Source organism: Diceros bicornis, chromosome 7, assembly GCF_020826845.1.
Source record: "Diceros bicornis minor isolate mBicDic1 chromosome 7, mDicBic1.mat.cur, whole genome shotgun sequence".
Taxonomy (NCBI): domain Eukaryota; kingdom Metazoa; phylum Chordata; class Mammalia; order Perissodactyla; family Rhinocerotidae; genus Diceros; species Diceros bicornis.
In genome coordinates, this window is record NC_080746.1 from 49,145,831 (window position 1) to 49,160,784 (window position 14,954).

The window sequence follows — 14,954 nt, forward strand, 5'->3', positions numbered from 1 at the left end:
TGGCTGGAGAAGCGGTGCGTCGGTGCGCACCCAGGATCCGAACCTGGGCCGCCAGTAGCGGAGCGCGCGCACTTAACCGCTAAGCCACAGGGCCGGCCTACTCTTTCCTTGTTGACTTTCTGTCTGGGTGATCTATTCATTGATGGAAGTGGGATGTTGAGGTCCCCAACTATTATTGTGTTGCTATTAATTTCTCCCTTTAGGTCTGTTAATAGTTGCTTTATATACTTTGGTGCTTCTGTGTTAGGTGCATATATATTTATAAGTGTTATGTCCTCTTGGTGGAATGTCCCTTTTATCATTATATACGTGTTTTTTTCTCTGAAGTCTGCTTTGTCTGATATAGGTATAGCAACACCTGCTTTCTTTTGTTTGCCATTTGCTTGGAGTATTGTCTTCCATCCCTTCACTCTAAGCTTGTTTGTCTTTAGAGCTGAGATGTGTTTCCTGGAGGCAGCATATTGTTGGGTCTTGTTTTTTAATCCATCCTGCCACTCTGTGTCTTTTGATTGGAGAATTCAATCCATTTACATTTAGAGTGATTATTGATATATGAGAGCTTAATACTGCCATTTTATCTCTTGTTTTCTGGTTGTTCTATATTTCTGTTGTTTCTCTTCCCTTGTATTTCTGACTGCCATTTCAGTTTGGTTGTTTTCTGTGATGGTTTTCTCAGTTTTCTCTTTATTTATGATTTGTGGCTCTGTTCTAATTTTTTTGTTTAGTGGTTATCATGACATTTGTATAAAAGATCTCATATGTGAGATAGTCCATTTTCTGATAGCTTCTTCTCTCCATTAGCCTAAGCAGGTTCCATCCCTTTTCTCTTCCTCTTCTGAGTTATTGTTCTCACAAATTATTCTGTTTTGTTTTGTGAGTTTTTGACCAAATTGAAGTGTTTATAGTTATTTTTGATGCTTTCCTTCCCTTTATCTTTTATGTTATAATTAAGTTTTTGCTAACCTGTTCTGGTAGAGAGCTGCAATTTTCTGATTTTGTCAGTCTATTTATCTCCTTGCTCCAAGCTTTGTAAACCTTTGTCTTTTTTATTTCAGGTAGGAGGGCTTCCTTCATCATTTCTTGTAAGGGAGGTCCAGTGGTGATGAACTCCCTCAGCTTTTGTTTGTCTGGGGAAGCTTTTATTTCTCCATCATATCTGAAGGATAGTTTCCCTGGGTAGAGTATTCTTGGCTGAAAGTTTTTGTCTTTCAGTATTTTGACTATATCATTTTATTCTCTCCTAGCCTGTAAGGTTCTGTTGAGAAGTCTGCTGAAAGCCTGATAGGAGTTCCTTTGTAGGTTATTTTCTTCTGCCTTGCTGCCCTTAATCTTTTTTCTTTGTCATTGACTTTTGCCAGTTTTACTATTATGTGCCTTGGAGAAAGTCTTTTGCATTGATATAGTTAGGAGTTCTATTGGCTTCATGTACTTGTAAGTCCAGTTTCTTCCCCAGGTTTGGGAAGTTCTCAGCTATTATTTCTTTGAACAAGCTCTCTGCTCCCTTCTCACTCTCTTCTCCCTCTAGAATAACTATAATCCTTATGTTGTATTTCTTAATTGAGTTGAATATTTCTCAAAGAATTTCTTCATTTTTTTCTGTCCTGTAATGTCAACTCTATTTTTTATGTTTTCTAGGTTATTTTTTATCTCCTTGTGTTCTTCATGTCCAGAATTTCTGTATAGTTTTTTTTTTAAGGGCTTTAATCTCTTTGGTGAAATATTCCTTCTTCTCATTAATTTTATCCCTGAGCTCATTGAACTATCTTTCTGAGTTTTCTTGTAACTTGTTGAGTTTCTTTATGACCACTATTTTACATTCTCTGTCATTTAAATTATAAATTTATGTGACTTCAGGATTGGTTTCTGGAGACATGTCATTTTCCTTCTGCTCTGAAGTGTTGCTGTAGTTTTTCATGGTGTTTGATGAACTGATCTTTTGCCAGGGCATTTGTGGTAATATCAGTTCGCAGATTCCACCTGCCACTGCTGGGAGGAAGCAGGAGCTGTGTTTCTGATCCTGCCTCGTCTGCTGGAAGTTGTGCAGGTATGCCTGGTCTGTGTTTGCGCAGGCTGGCCACAGCTGCTGGGCAAGTCACCCTCGTGGAGGCGGGGTCTCTGTGCTCAGTGGGCAAGTTGTGCAGGCGTGGGCCAGCACTGTACTCATGGTGGTTTGGCTTAGCCTCTGTACTTGGTGCACAGGGCACCTCTATGGCAGCTGAGACAGCTGCTCGGTGGAGAGCGTTCCCATTGGCGGGGCTGCGTGGCATGGTGGGCACTCTCATCAGCCAGGCTACCCCTCTGAAGGCGTTCGTGTGTGTGCTGGGCTGCCCCCACCTCCTCTTACAGTTTTGCTGGCCACTCTGCTTGGTGTGCAGGGCTTCTTCACAGGGGCTGAGCCATGACCACTCAGTGAGGAGTGTTCTCACTAGCAGGGCTGCCACGGCATGGTGGATGCTCCCATAGGCTGGGCTACCCCTCTGATAACGTTCATGTGCAGGCTGGGCTGCCCCTGCCTCCTCTTAGAGTCATGCTTACCACTATGTGAGGCTCCAGGGCCTGGCTTGCTGATGCCAGGGAGAGAGAGTGGTGCACTCACCTAGTTCCACTGCTTCCTGGGATCCAGTCCACCCACTTTCTGATGTATAGCTGGGTGGGTCTCTCTGGTGTCCTGTTGTGCTGTGTTGGTATCTGTTGGTTAATGAATGTCTGTTTAGTTGTAATTTAATGTAGAGGGGGAGAGACAAAGGGAACAGCTCACTCTGCCATGTTGCTGATGTCACTCCTATAACTACTTTAAAGAAAATGTTGACATGATTACAGTGATCAAAACAAAACAAAACCACCCAGTGCATAGGAAAAAGAGACAAGGAGGAATATATCAAAATACTGACAGTGATTATGCTCCTTTTGGTAATTTATTTTCCCCTTTTCTATATTTTCTAAGTTTTAAAAAATATGTCTATGGTACTGCAAAATGTTAAAAACGTGTTAAAAAAAAAAAAAAGAAGACAAAACCTAAAAAATAAAAAGCTCGCTGTAATACCATAATCCTAACACAATATATGTTCTTACTTTTAAAATGCCGTTGTTCACATACATGCTTACTTTTCATAGCTGCAGTCCTGACAAATGCAGCTTTGTGTATTCTTTTTACTTTACAGCCTATTGTCAACATTATTTCATATTTCTACATAGTTTTCATAATTGGCATTTCTAATGGCTGCCCTGCATTCCATGGTGTTGATATTCCATACTGCGCTATCCCTTATTGGACATTTGGATTGTTTCCCATTCTTTTAGATAAGATATAATGAGCATTTTTGTTCATTTCATATTTTGAATGTGTTCAGTTCTTTCCTTAAAGTGAATTCCAAGCAGGGAGCTCACTGCAAGAAGAGTTTGAACTCTGTTATAGCTTTTGGTTGGACCAAGTAAGATCCTGCTTTCTAGAAGAGACAATTTAATGTGGATGGTCACTAGCTGTATACATGTGTACCTGTCTCATGTTTCTCAGAGGCACCACTACTGAGCCTCTGTGATATTTTAATGAGGTGTATTGTTTGTAAATCAGTCATGTTTATTGAAGAAAATTTAGAAAAGATATAAATATACAAAGAAGGAAATAAACTATCCATTTTAAAAATGTATTTCCTCCCAACTATATATTTCTTAATGTTAACATCATGTGGCTCTATGAAAGTATAACCTCGTCTCTGTTTTTGCATAGAGGTTTTACTCCTCTCCCTCTTTTGGGGTCTATTCTAAGTCACACCAGAATGAACTTTTTTGTGAATAAATCTTGGTGCATGTGTTGGAATCATTCCTTAGGAAAATTCCCACAAGCAGAATTGCTAGGTCAGAGAGTGTGGACATTGTTAAGGCTTTTGATGAATATAGAAAACTTGCTATTGAGGAAAGTTTTGCCACTTAATACTTCACCTGGTTAGAAGTCTATGGCAGACTGGCTGGGTGAGAACTGATTATGGCCTGAGCCAGGTTGGTGCAACAGGGACAAAGGTGGAGCAGAGGGGAAATTCAAGCTACATTTCTGACAAAATCTGCAGGCCTTGGTGACGGATGGCTTACGGCATGCTGTGTGTGTTTGTTGGGGGACCGTGTCCAGGGAGAATTTCTACCCTATCTTCCACATAGGAATTTGCCAGGATGCAGGTAAGATAATTTACAGGAAAGCATTTAGCAAACTTGAGGTGCCCTATAGATGAAAAAGCTTATTGATGGTAATGGTAACTAAGAAATCCTGCCCAACAGAGCTGTTTCAAGGATGAAACGGGCTGGTGTGTGTAGAGCACCTAGGCTCTAGACAAATAGTCATTCTCTTGAGTGACACAGGACCTGGCACAAACTTGGGAGACAAATGTGGGAGAATTCCTACATTTTATTCTCATCCATTTGAGTCCCAGAGCATGTGGACACTGTCTTCCCTTTTACTTTTCTCCCGCTTCCAGTGAGGAGGGAATCGGTTTAAACAGCTGGGGGAGGGGTCCAGCCTGGTGTGACAGTCTTCCAGGAGGGAAGGAGACAGTTCTGTCCTTGGTAGGCCTTGGGTCCCTAAGGCAGAGGGAACCACTTGAGCCCACTTCTGGGCTGCAGCCCTGACCTCTGGCTGCCAGGCCAGGCTGCATTGTGTGCCCAGCCTGGGGGAGGAGACTGAAGATGCGGATAAGTGTTCCCTTCCGGTCCAGCCAAACAGGCGCAGGAAAGCCTCTGCAGAGGAAAGATTAGACACATTCTCCAATTTAGTGAAAACAACAGTGGAACAAACACGGCCCCTCCCAGGCTCTTTGCAAGTGGTATTGTTTATTATTGCAGGAGGACAACAGAGGGAGGCTAAGCTGCTTGTGCAGAAGACGGAAACAGCAAGTTGGGTCTGGAAAGGCCTTTTTTAGATCAGTTCAGCAAAAGTGTTTAGCAGACAGAAGCTCCCCATCTCAGAAAGGGATTAATGAGCGGGAAGGGTATCTTTCTTTTCCCCCAGGAAACAAGGTGCGAGTATTTCCAGGCAGATTCAAGACTCTTTGTCAAGCACCTGCACCCAGGTGCTATGGTACAAAACAAATCAGCTCTCCCTGGGGAGCTAACTGAAAGGGGGCCCACATGGGTCCCAGCAGTGGTCCCCCCTTCTCCTCTCACCTCTCTGTGGGAAACTGAATCTGTGCTCAGTGAGTGACGCCTTCTCACTACGGAAGGTGACAGAGCACTGTTACTTCAACAAGATAATTCAGACATTTGCTTTGGTTGATGCTGATGAGATGCTGTTTCCTGGATTAATTTTCATTTTCCTTACATGTCTGGTACCTCAGATCTATTGTGTATTTCTAGGAAAGAGGAAACTATAAAAGACATATATATATAGAATAAAATAAGATATTTTATTGTCTTGCTTTTTTATTTTTGAAAATAATATTGTGGCGATCTCAGGCCTACTTTATTTTTTATTTTTATTTATCTTTTCCTTGTCTTAAAAAAATATCCCCAAGGACTGCTTTTGAGTTCCCTCTCATCTGTGGGTCCATGTCAGCCTCCCCTGGTGGTTATGCCCATGGCCTTGCCCAGTAGGGATTTATATTTGTAGACCTTATTTGTCCTGGCAGCAGCTCTGATTTGGAGTCAGGGGGCCTGTGTATGACCTTCCGGCTCTGTTGCTTGCATGCTATGTAGCCTGAGGCAAGTCACTCTCCTGATTTCAAATCCCATCTCTGTTAAGTGGGGAGAAAAAGATGGCTCCTCCTGCTTCTTCAGGAAGATTCTGTGTCAGAGTGCAGTGAGAGTAATTTCTGAGTGGTAATACTTGATACAAATGTGTGAGAGTTTTGTTTTTATCAGTGACACAAATAAACTATTGTTCTACCTATTGGTTTTAGCTGTCATATGATGGATACTTTGTTTTGAGGGAAGTTGGTATGAAAGAGTGAATCCACCGTGTAGGGGACTCACTGTGCTGAGACGTGGTTTAACAGAGAACAATGGTATACACAATAAACTAGATAAAGCAACCCCAGAGTCTGGGTGGGACATTCCTTCCGTGTCACATGAAGGAGTGCAGCAGAGTAACAAATAGAAAGACAGAAAGATAGAAATACAGCATCCCAAACAGAATTTTTTAAAAAGGACCTCTCTCACTGTATTAGGAAAACTGTCTTGCATTTTAAGCACTGCTGTAGACTGAATGGAAAGGCAGAGTAGGGCCCACCCCGTGGCTTAGCGGTTAAGTGCTTGCGCTCCGCTGCTGGCGGCCCGGGTTCGGATCCCGGGCGCGCACCGACGCACCGCTTCCCTGGCCACGCTGAGGCCGCGTCCCACATGCAGTGACTGGAGGGATGTGCAACTATGACATACAACAATCTGCTGGGGCTTTGGGGGAAAAATAAATAAATAAAATCTTTAAAAAAAAAAAAAAAGAAAGGCAGAGTATAATTTGTTAAGAGTTGGAGGTTATCTTCTTTCCTAGAAAGAGCTAGATACTACAGCCTCCCTAGAAGCAAACACCATTGCTAGTTTTCTTTTGTATTCTTCTGGAGATATTTTATGCATAAACAGACGAATAATTATATGCTCCCCTTTACGTACTATATACCCATCTTGCTTCTTTCACTTAATACATCTTGCAGATGTCCATAGCAGGCTGTGTGGTGCATTGATCTAGAGTTTCTGTAATCTCTGCAACCATTTTCCTGCTGATGGACTTTTAGGTTGTTTTTATATTTGCTATTATAAACATCGTTGCAGTGAATATCCTGCTCCATGTGTCTTTGTACACATGTATCAGAGTAAGTGCAGGATAGATTCCTAGAAGTGGAATGGCTGGGTCAGAGGGTATGTAATAGCCTTTTTAGTTTTTAATCAATATTGCCCTCCAGAGAGGTTGCATTGATTTACCTTCCACCAGTGGTATACCAGTACCCCACTTCTTCATACTCTCTCCAGTGCAGAGTGAACTTTGCCAATGTGAGATGAAAAATGGCCTCTGATTATAAATTCATTATAATTTATAATGAAAACTATAATGAATTTATATTTAAAATTATAATTTATAATTGTAAATTCATTAGAGTTTTGAATTTACTCTTATGAATGAGGCTGATCATTTAAAAAAATATGTAAGTGCTATTTTTTTTTTTTTTTTGGTGAGGAAGATTAGCCCTGAGGTAACATCCAATGCCAATCCTCCTCTTTTTTTTGCTGAAGAAGATTGTCCCTGGGCTAATATCTGTGCCCATCTTCCTCTACTGTATATGGGACGCCGCCACAGCACGGCTTGAGAAGCCGTGCGTCAGTGCGTGCCCGAGATCCGAACCTGTGAACCCCGGGCCGCCGAAGTGAAGCACAGGCACTTAACCGCTGTGCCACCAGACCAGCCCCTGTAAGTGCCATTTTTATTTTTTTTCTTGTAAACTATCTGCTCATGTCCTTTGCCCATTTTTTCCTATTGGGTTATTCTAGTTTTCTTATTGATTTGCAGGAAGTCTTTATGCATTTAAGGAAATTAGCCCTTAGTTATATGTTTTTCAGATATTTTAATTAGTTCATCTTTTATTGTTTTGCCATGCAGAATTTTTTAAAAATTGAATTGTCAAATTGGTCAATCTATTTATTTTATAGCCTTGATTTTGAGTAATTCTTAGAAAGCCTTCTCCTACTTTAAGATTTTATACGTCTCATGCTTTCTTCTAGTACTTTTTTTTTTTTTTTTTTTTTTTTTTGTGAGGAGATCAGCCCTGTGCTAACATCCGCCAATCCTCCTCTTTTTTTGCTGAGGAAGACGGCCCTGGGCTAACATCTGTGCCCATCTTCCTCCACTTTATATGGGACGCCGCCACAGCATGGCTTGCCAAGCAGTGCGTCGGTGCGCGCCCGGGATCCGAACCAGCGAACCCCGGGCCGCCGCAGCGGAGCGCGCGCACTTAACCGCCTGCGCCACCCGGCCGGCCCCTCTTCTAGTACTTTTATGCTTTTGTTTTTAAAAGTCCAAATCTTTAATCCATCTGGAATTTATTTTAGTATAAAGAATGAGAGTTACATTTTTTAATTTTTTCCCAGAAAGACTTGGGTTTTGATTCCTGGCTCTTTTACTCATTAGCTGTGTTATTTTGAACAAATTAACCTCTTTGAACCTCAATTTCCTTATCTGTATAATGGGAATAATAATAATACCTACCTAGTGAGGCTGAGGCTGTTGAAAAAGTTAAATGAGATTATATATGGAAAACATTTAGCACAGTTCCTGGCACATAGTAAGTGTTTCAAATCATGGTCCAAATATGCAGGAACCTGGAAAAACATAGTGTGTTTCAGCAAAGGGGAGAAGTTCTAGGTGGCTAGGATACAGAAGTCACCTTGCAACTTACTAGTGTGTGACTTAGGGTACATCACTTCATCACTTAAACCCTCAGTTTCCTCACCTGCATAGTGAATGATAAGAACCAGCTCATGAGATTGTTGGCAGGTCCAGATTAGATCAGCTCTATGAAAACATTTTGTAAACTGTAAAGAGCCATATAAAAATGCTGGAAATTATGGCCTGGTGAGTGAGGAACAGCCACGGCACAGGTGGATTTTTGACATCCCTGGCCAAGGAGAATAATTAACTTGCAATAACATGAAATTAGCAGCTGATGTAAAGCAAGTGAGCTTGCAGCAGTTGATGATAGTAATGGTTAGTAATTACCTTCTCGTAATTAAGCAATAATGAGCTTCCTGAGACAGAACCTTGTTAGAGTGAAAGACAGATCAAATGCTTTCAGTTCAATGTATACATCCTGAACACAGCAGTGGGATACGCAGACATGAGTGTCTTGTTGAAATATGGTCCTTGTCCTCATGGTCAATAGGGGCAATAGACATGTAGAGCACGGCCCCCTTCACTGGGCAGACGCACACGTGGAGATGTACTTGGAGGAAGGTCCACAGTGCTCTGGGATCACCCAGGAGGGAGAAACTCACCTGCAGAGCTCTGTATGCCAGTCTGAACCCAGTCTCTGGAGTCTGGCCGAGATTCTAAAGAACCCCAGCTCAGTAATGCCTTCTTCAAATGTTTCTTGTTGCCCTTTTTTATTCCTCTGTTTGGTCGTTTTGGATTCGTCAGGTGTATCTTGTTTCTCATGCCCTGCTGTTCTCCCTCCACAGCTTCTGGGTGGGCCTGGTGGTGTTCCTAGGGCCTCTGTTTCTACTGGACCTGACTACTCAATTTTTCTCTGAGTACGGTTGCCAAATAAAATATAAGATGTTCAGTTAAATTTGAATTTTAGGTAAACAACTAATAATTTTTTAGTATAATATGTCCCATGCAATATTTGGAACATATTAAAATTTATTTGTTGCTATCTGAAATTGAAATTAGCTGAGCGTCCTCTTTTTTCTTCCCTCCCTCCCTCCCTCCTTCCTTCTCTCTTTCTTTCTTTCATCTAACAACCCTACCTGGGCAGTCCTGATTTCAAATGCTATAGAATAGCATTTACTACACTGATATTTCATGGAGCCCAGGTAGCAAGAGATATTAAAAGGTATTAGATGAGCAAAGAATTCTTAGCTAAAATCATGTTTGGTAAATCCAGGATTAAACAAAGTTAGCAAGTTTTCTTTATTGTGAGAATTTTTAAAACCTTTTAAATCTCCAAGATTGTTATAATATTTAGTATTTCTCAAAGTTATGTCACTGTGGAGCAATCCTCCCTCTTCCCCCTTCCTGAGTATTTAGGGTCATTGGAGCAAATGGTAAATGAATGCTGAGGATCTCTGGTAATCAGTTCTGTTTGCAGATCATGAATTCTGATTTTGGGTTTTGGGAAAACACCACTGTATAGGCAACAAAAAAACTTCATATAATATTATGATTATGTTTTTGTTTTAACAATCCTTAAATTTATAAAATATATACATAGATGTGAGTGTATATAAACAAAAAAACTAGAAAGATGTATACCAAAATGTTAACCGTAATTATCCCCGGGAGGAGGTGTGGGTAGGGAAAGAGATTATAGTGATTTTCTTTTCCTTTTTGTTTGGCTGTTATTTTTTGCAATCTTGTCAAAGGGTTATGACTCTTTGTCAAAAGGGTTAAAAAAATTTATTATAATTTTTAAAGGACACTTTTCCATGTGTTACCTTATTTGCTTTTCAATAACTCAGTGATATAGGTTCTATTATCCCCATTTTGTGGATAAGGATACTTTATACAGCTCTTTAGCAGGCTGAGGTCTCTTGATTTCATTGTGCATGCCGCCTCTTTGGTATGAGAGAATGGCAGCACACACTGTCCTGAGAAGGGGCCGTGGCGCCTGTTTACCCAGCTCCCTCGTACAGACCAAGGTTGAGACCTCGAAAGGGAAAAGGACCTGAGTGAGACACATGGATTTTGAACAAGGCTAAGTCCTCAAAATATCTTTTCTTGAGCAAGGGCTGAGAGTCAGAAGGCAGGAAGGGGAGTGGAGATCTGGCGTCTGTTCATGAGAAACCTTGACTTTCTGTTATACCGACCTCAAAGGGCAAGGAGAAAAATGTACTGATGTACAACAGTGAATACAGTTTTTTTTTTTTTTATAAAGGTCACTTTGATAAATGGTTTATGTTGCCAAAATCACATTGCTTAGAATGTTTTTTTGTTCTTTTTAAGCTTTTCATAATATATCTTGTTTCCTGTATCTTTTTTAAACTCATATTTTCTTTTTCTCATTTGTTTTTCCCTTTTTGAGTCTTATACATATATCCATTTATTTAGAGCTTTGGTGATGATTATGATGTTTGGGGTTTTGCTTGTTTATCTGAGTAGTGTTCTTGTTTATATCCCCTGTGCCTGGTACTTAGTTACATGGACAAATGATGACTGAATTGTGGGAGAAGTATGCAGGGCAAAAGTCTGGTGGGTCCAGTTCCTAGGAGAGACCGGGGCTCCAAGGGTGCAGAGAGGAGCAGGGCTTGTATGATCCGGAATCAGTGTGGCCCTATCAATGTGGATGTGCTGCTTCCAGAACAGGGAGATTCTAGAACACTGCAGTTCAAAGGGACCTGGGATTCCATTCAACTGAGCCTCTGGAACCTCATAGCAGTTATAGCACAAGGCAGGGGATGGCAGCACCCTATTTCAGAAGGAGCCAGGCTTTGGAGTCAGAAGGATCTGGATTTGAATTCTTGTCCTAAGACTAACTAGCTGTGTGACTTTAGCATAACCTCTCCGTGCCTCAGTTTCCTCTTCTGTAAATTAGGGATGATAATAATAATACCTACCTCATAGGGTTGTTGTGAGGATTAATTGAGTGAATACATGTAGAAGAGTACCTGACACATAATAAGCATTGAATAAGTGTCAGCTATTATTATGTTAACAATAATAGAATATAAAATCCCTAGAATAGTGCTTGGCCACTAGCATATCTTGCAACATGTTTCCTCCCCAGACAAGGTGTGAGTTTTATTGTCAATTTAGGGCTGGGGGTAACTAACTGCCTCTGAATGGGTTCCCCACTCCTGGGATGCTGTCTCATCGCCTGGTGATTGGTGATGCCTGAGCTGTTTCCTTACCTACCAAACAGAAGGGCTTCCTCAGGGTGTAGTTTCCAGAGAATCCTGTGAGCTTTTCATTCTCCAATGTGTTTTCTATTTAGAGACAGAACGGTAACCCCAGCAGGTAACCTGCACTTTACAGTGCAGCCTTAGCCACAAGACAGCCTGCATTTTTAGAGACCAAACACTTTTTTCCCAGAGGTTTATTTAAAAAACATTCAACAGGGCTGGCCCCGTGGCTTAGCGGTTAAATGTGCGCACTCCACTGCTGGCGGCCCGGGTTCGGATCCCGGGCGCGCGCCGACACACCGCTTCTCCGGCCATGCTGAGGCCGCGTCCCACATACAGCAACTAGAAGGATGTGCAGCTATGACATACAACTATCTACTGGGGCTTTAGGGGGAAAAATAAATAAATAAATAAAATTATAGAAAAAAACCCAAAACATTCAACAGAGCATTAAAGTAATTTCTTACAGAAAGGACAAGGGCCTTAGCTTTTACTCTGTGGCTCTTTCCAGGTGGAAACCACATGATCCTTGACTATGAGCACTGACTCTGACCAAGTGACTCTGTTGCCTTCTTTTCCTGAAGGTGTATAATTTGGGCCCTGTTAACCTTCTCTTAGGAGCCCTGTTTCTCAAGTTTTTATTTTTGGACATTCTGCTCTGGATTATCTGCTTTGTTTCTTTAACTTCTGCCAAAATGGAGAAATAAATGTGTGGTAAACAATCAAAGCACAGAAAAAAGAACGGGGCCGAGTCCTGAGTTCCCTGCTCATTGGCTGATGAAAGCAGCGAGTTGTCGGTGTGTGGTGCACAGGGCCTCACGTCTTCCTGCTCTCCTTGTGCCTATCCTTGACTTGTATTTTCTTTTCACTTTTAACAGCTTTATTGAGTTTTAGTTGACATACCGTGTCCCTGAGTTTTTATCTGGAGTTTGACCTTGATTCTTATTTAAACTACTACAGTGTGGTAGAAAGAGTTTTGGATTTGAAGCCAGAGGGGAAGAGGAAAAGGGAATCACATTTATTGTTTGCCCTTCATCGTTCAATTCATCAGATCTTTCTTAAGCTCCTACTATGAGCCAGGCATTGTGAAGGGCACTACAGGGTAGTGGTTCAAGGATGACGTGGGAGCTGGACCTGGGCTGTCTGGGTTTGAATTTCAGCTCCACCAGTTAAGGGAGACCCACTGTTAAGTGGGACCTTAACGACCTCTTATTTAACTGCTCCTGTGCCTCAGGATCCTCATCTGTCAGGTTAGGATGCTAATAGTGTCCACTGATAGCAGTGTTGTGAGGATGAAATGAATTAATAATATAGAGTGAGATGATGATGGTGATGATGACGATGATGATGACAATGACAGTGACGATGATGGAGAGGGATTGGGATCCGGACTCAATCAGACAGACACTTCATTGGTCTTATGCTGCTCACAGTTGTGTGCATGTGTGTGTATGTGTAGGGCAAAGGTGCTGAGGGATGGACTTGGAGTGTGAGACAGGCATAAATAATTAAGTACAGCAAAGCATGGTGAGTGTTACCACACGACAGGGGAGAGTATTGCGGGAGTGTACAGCAGGGAGCCCCAGCCTCCCTCACTGGTCAGAGAAGCATACTGGAGAGAGTGATGTTTAAGTGAAATTGAAAGGAGGAATAAAAGTTAGCGGGGCTGGGGGCAGTGAGGGGAGGTTGTGTTCTGTGTTTTGGGCAGAAGAAACAGTATTTGTGAAAGTCCAAAGAGAAGAGCAATCCTGTGGTATTTAAGGAACTGAGGAAATCCAGTGAATCTAGAGCATGGGATGTGAGCAGAGTGGTGAGTGATGGAGCTGGCAGTGAAGTCAGAAATCAGACCATGGAAAACTTGTGAGTCATATTGAGGAGTTTGTGTGACTAAGAACCAGGTACTGTCCTTGGGGGTTTCCATTAATTCCTTCAAGCATCACAACTCTGTGATATAGGTGTTATTAGACCTATTTTGTTGATGGGGAAGTTGAGTCTCTAAAAAATTGTCACTTACCCAAAGGCACAGACTTAGAAGATAGTAGAGTCAGGATTTGAACCTAGGTCTCTCTGGCTCCAAAGCTAGAGTTCTTTTGATGACACTGTATGCCCTCTGAACTTGAAGTCTGGCTGTTAGCTTTATGACTTTGGGCTATCCTCAGTTTACTCACCTGTAAAATAGGTAACATATTAATAAATACCAGCCTCATAGACGTTTAAAAACAAATGGAAGTATACATAAAGTGCTAAGTATAGTGCCTGGCATATAGTGTGTTCAATGACTGCTTATGGACCTAGATTCTTGACAGAGAAATGTTTTTCCTTCACAGTCCCATGAACTGAGACAGAAACCCATGAGCTGCCACCTGCATGTTGGCTTGGTTGTCAGTCATCTTTCCAAGGACCACTTGAAATCCACATAGATATCACCTTTGCATCACCTTTGTGGAAGGGAATCTACTCCCCTAGCTACTTGACAGGCAGTGCAGAGGGCTCTCCTTCTGCCCTGCAACTCTGCAGTCATTTGAGTTTCAGTTCATTGGTAGGAGTCACCCTGAGGCTTCTCTAGCTCTCCCAAGCATCCTTCCCTTCACGGGCTCCCTGAGCATCCTTTTCCTCTTCCTCCAGAATCCACCAGGCTTATTTTGTCTATAACTTTGTGAAATGAGCTCCTCTGCTGGTTTGAATTGTATTTAGCTTTGTTGGTCTCAAGCGCAGAGACTATCTCATCTCTGTATTTCCTATGATGATTAGCATAGTACTATAGGAGGGACTCAATGGATTACCAGTTGTTTTCACCAGGATAGGGCTTTATGGGTACCAAGGCTCTTTTGTATAGTTTTTTTTTTTTAGTCTTCACAAGAGTCCTCTGAAGTAGACAGAACATAGAGTATTCTTTTTAGCACAATTGGAGAAACTAAGGCCTACGCTTAAGCAATATGTCCATTAATTCTTTAATTCTATAGAGTGAACATTTACTAGGTATAACTCTGTTGCATGGGCTAGGAAGAGAGCTGAAGGATGTAATCCCTTCCTTCAAGGATAAGGTACACAGTTGAACGAATAATTGTACACAGCAAGTGAAGTTTTGGGGCAGAGGAATGATGAAGGTGTTTAACTTTATTTGGGGAAGATCAGTGAAAAATTCAGAGAGAAAGAAATGGTTGCATTGAGCCTTAAAGGATTGACTTCACGCCGCAGAAGGGGTGGGAGGAAGGGCATCCCAGGCAGAGGATATACCGCAGCTCATAGGAATGAAAAGACAGGTAGTCTGGGAGGCTCTACAGCATCAGTGGGGCTGGCAGGAGGTGCATAGGAATGAGGTGGTGGTAGAAGGGAAAGATGGCGATCACTCTCACTGTCAAGACCCCAAGACCCCCAGGACTTGCAGGAGACTGAGAAGGCCCTTCCTAGTTCCTTCCCTGTCATTC

General features: G+C 41.9%; 1 protein-coding gene across 1 annotated transcript in view; it reads left to right on the plus strand.

The window, feature by feature from the left end:
- Positions 1-14,954, plus strand: part of RAB30 (RAB30, member RAS oncogene family) — an 83,677-nt gene that overhangs the window by 51,698 nt on the left and 17,025 nt on the right. The gene's annotated exons all lie outside the window — the stretch shown is intronic.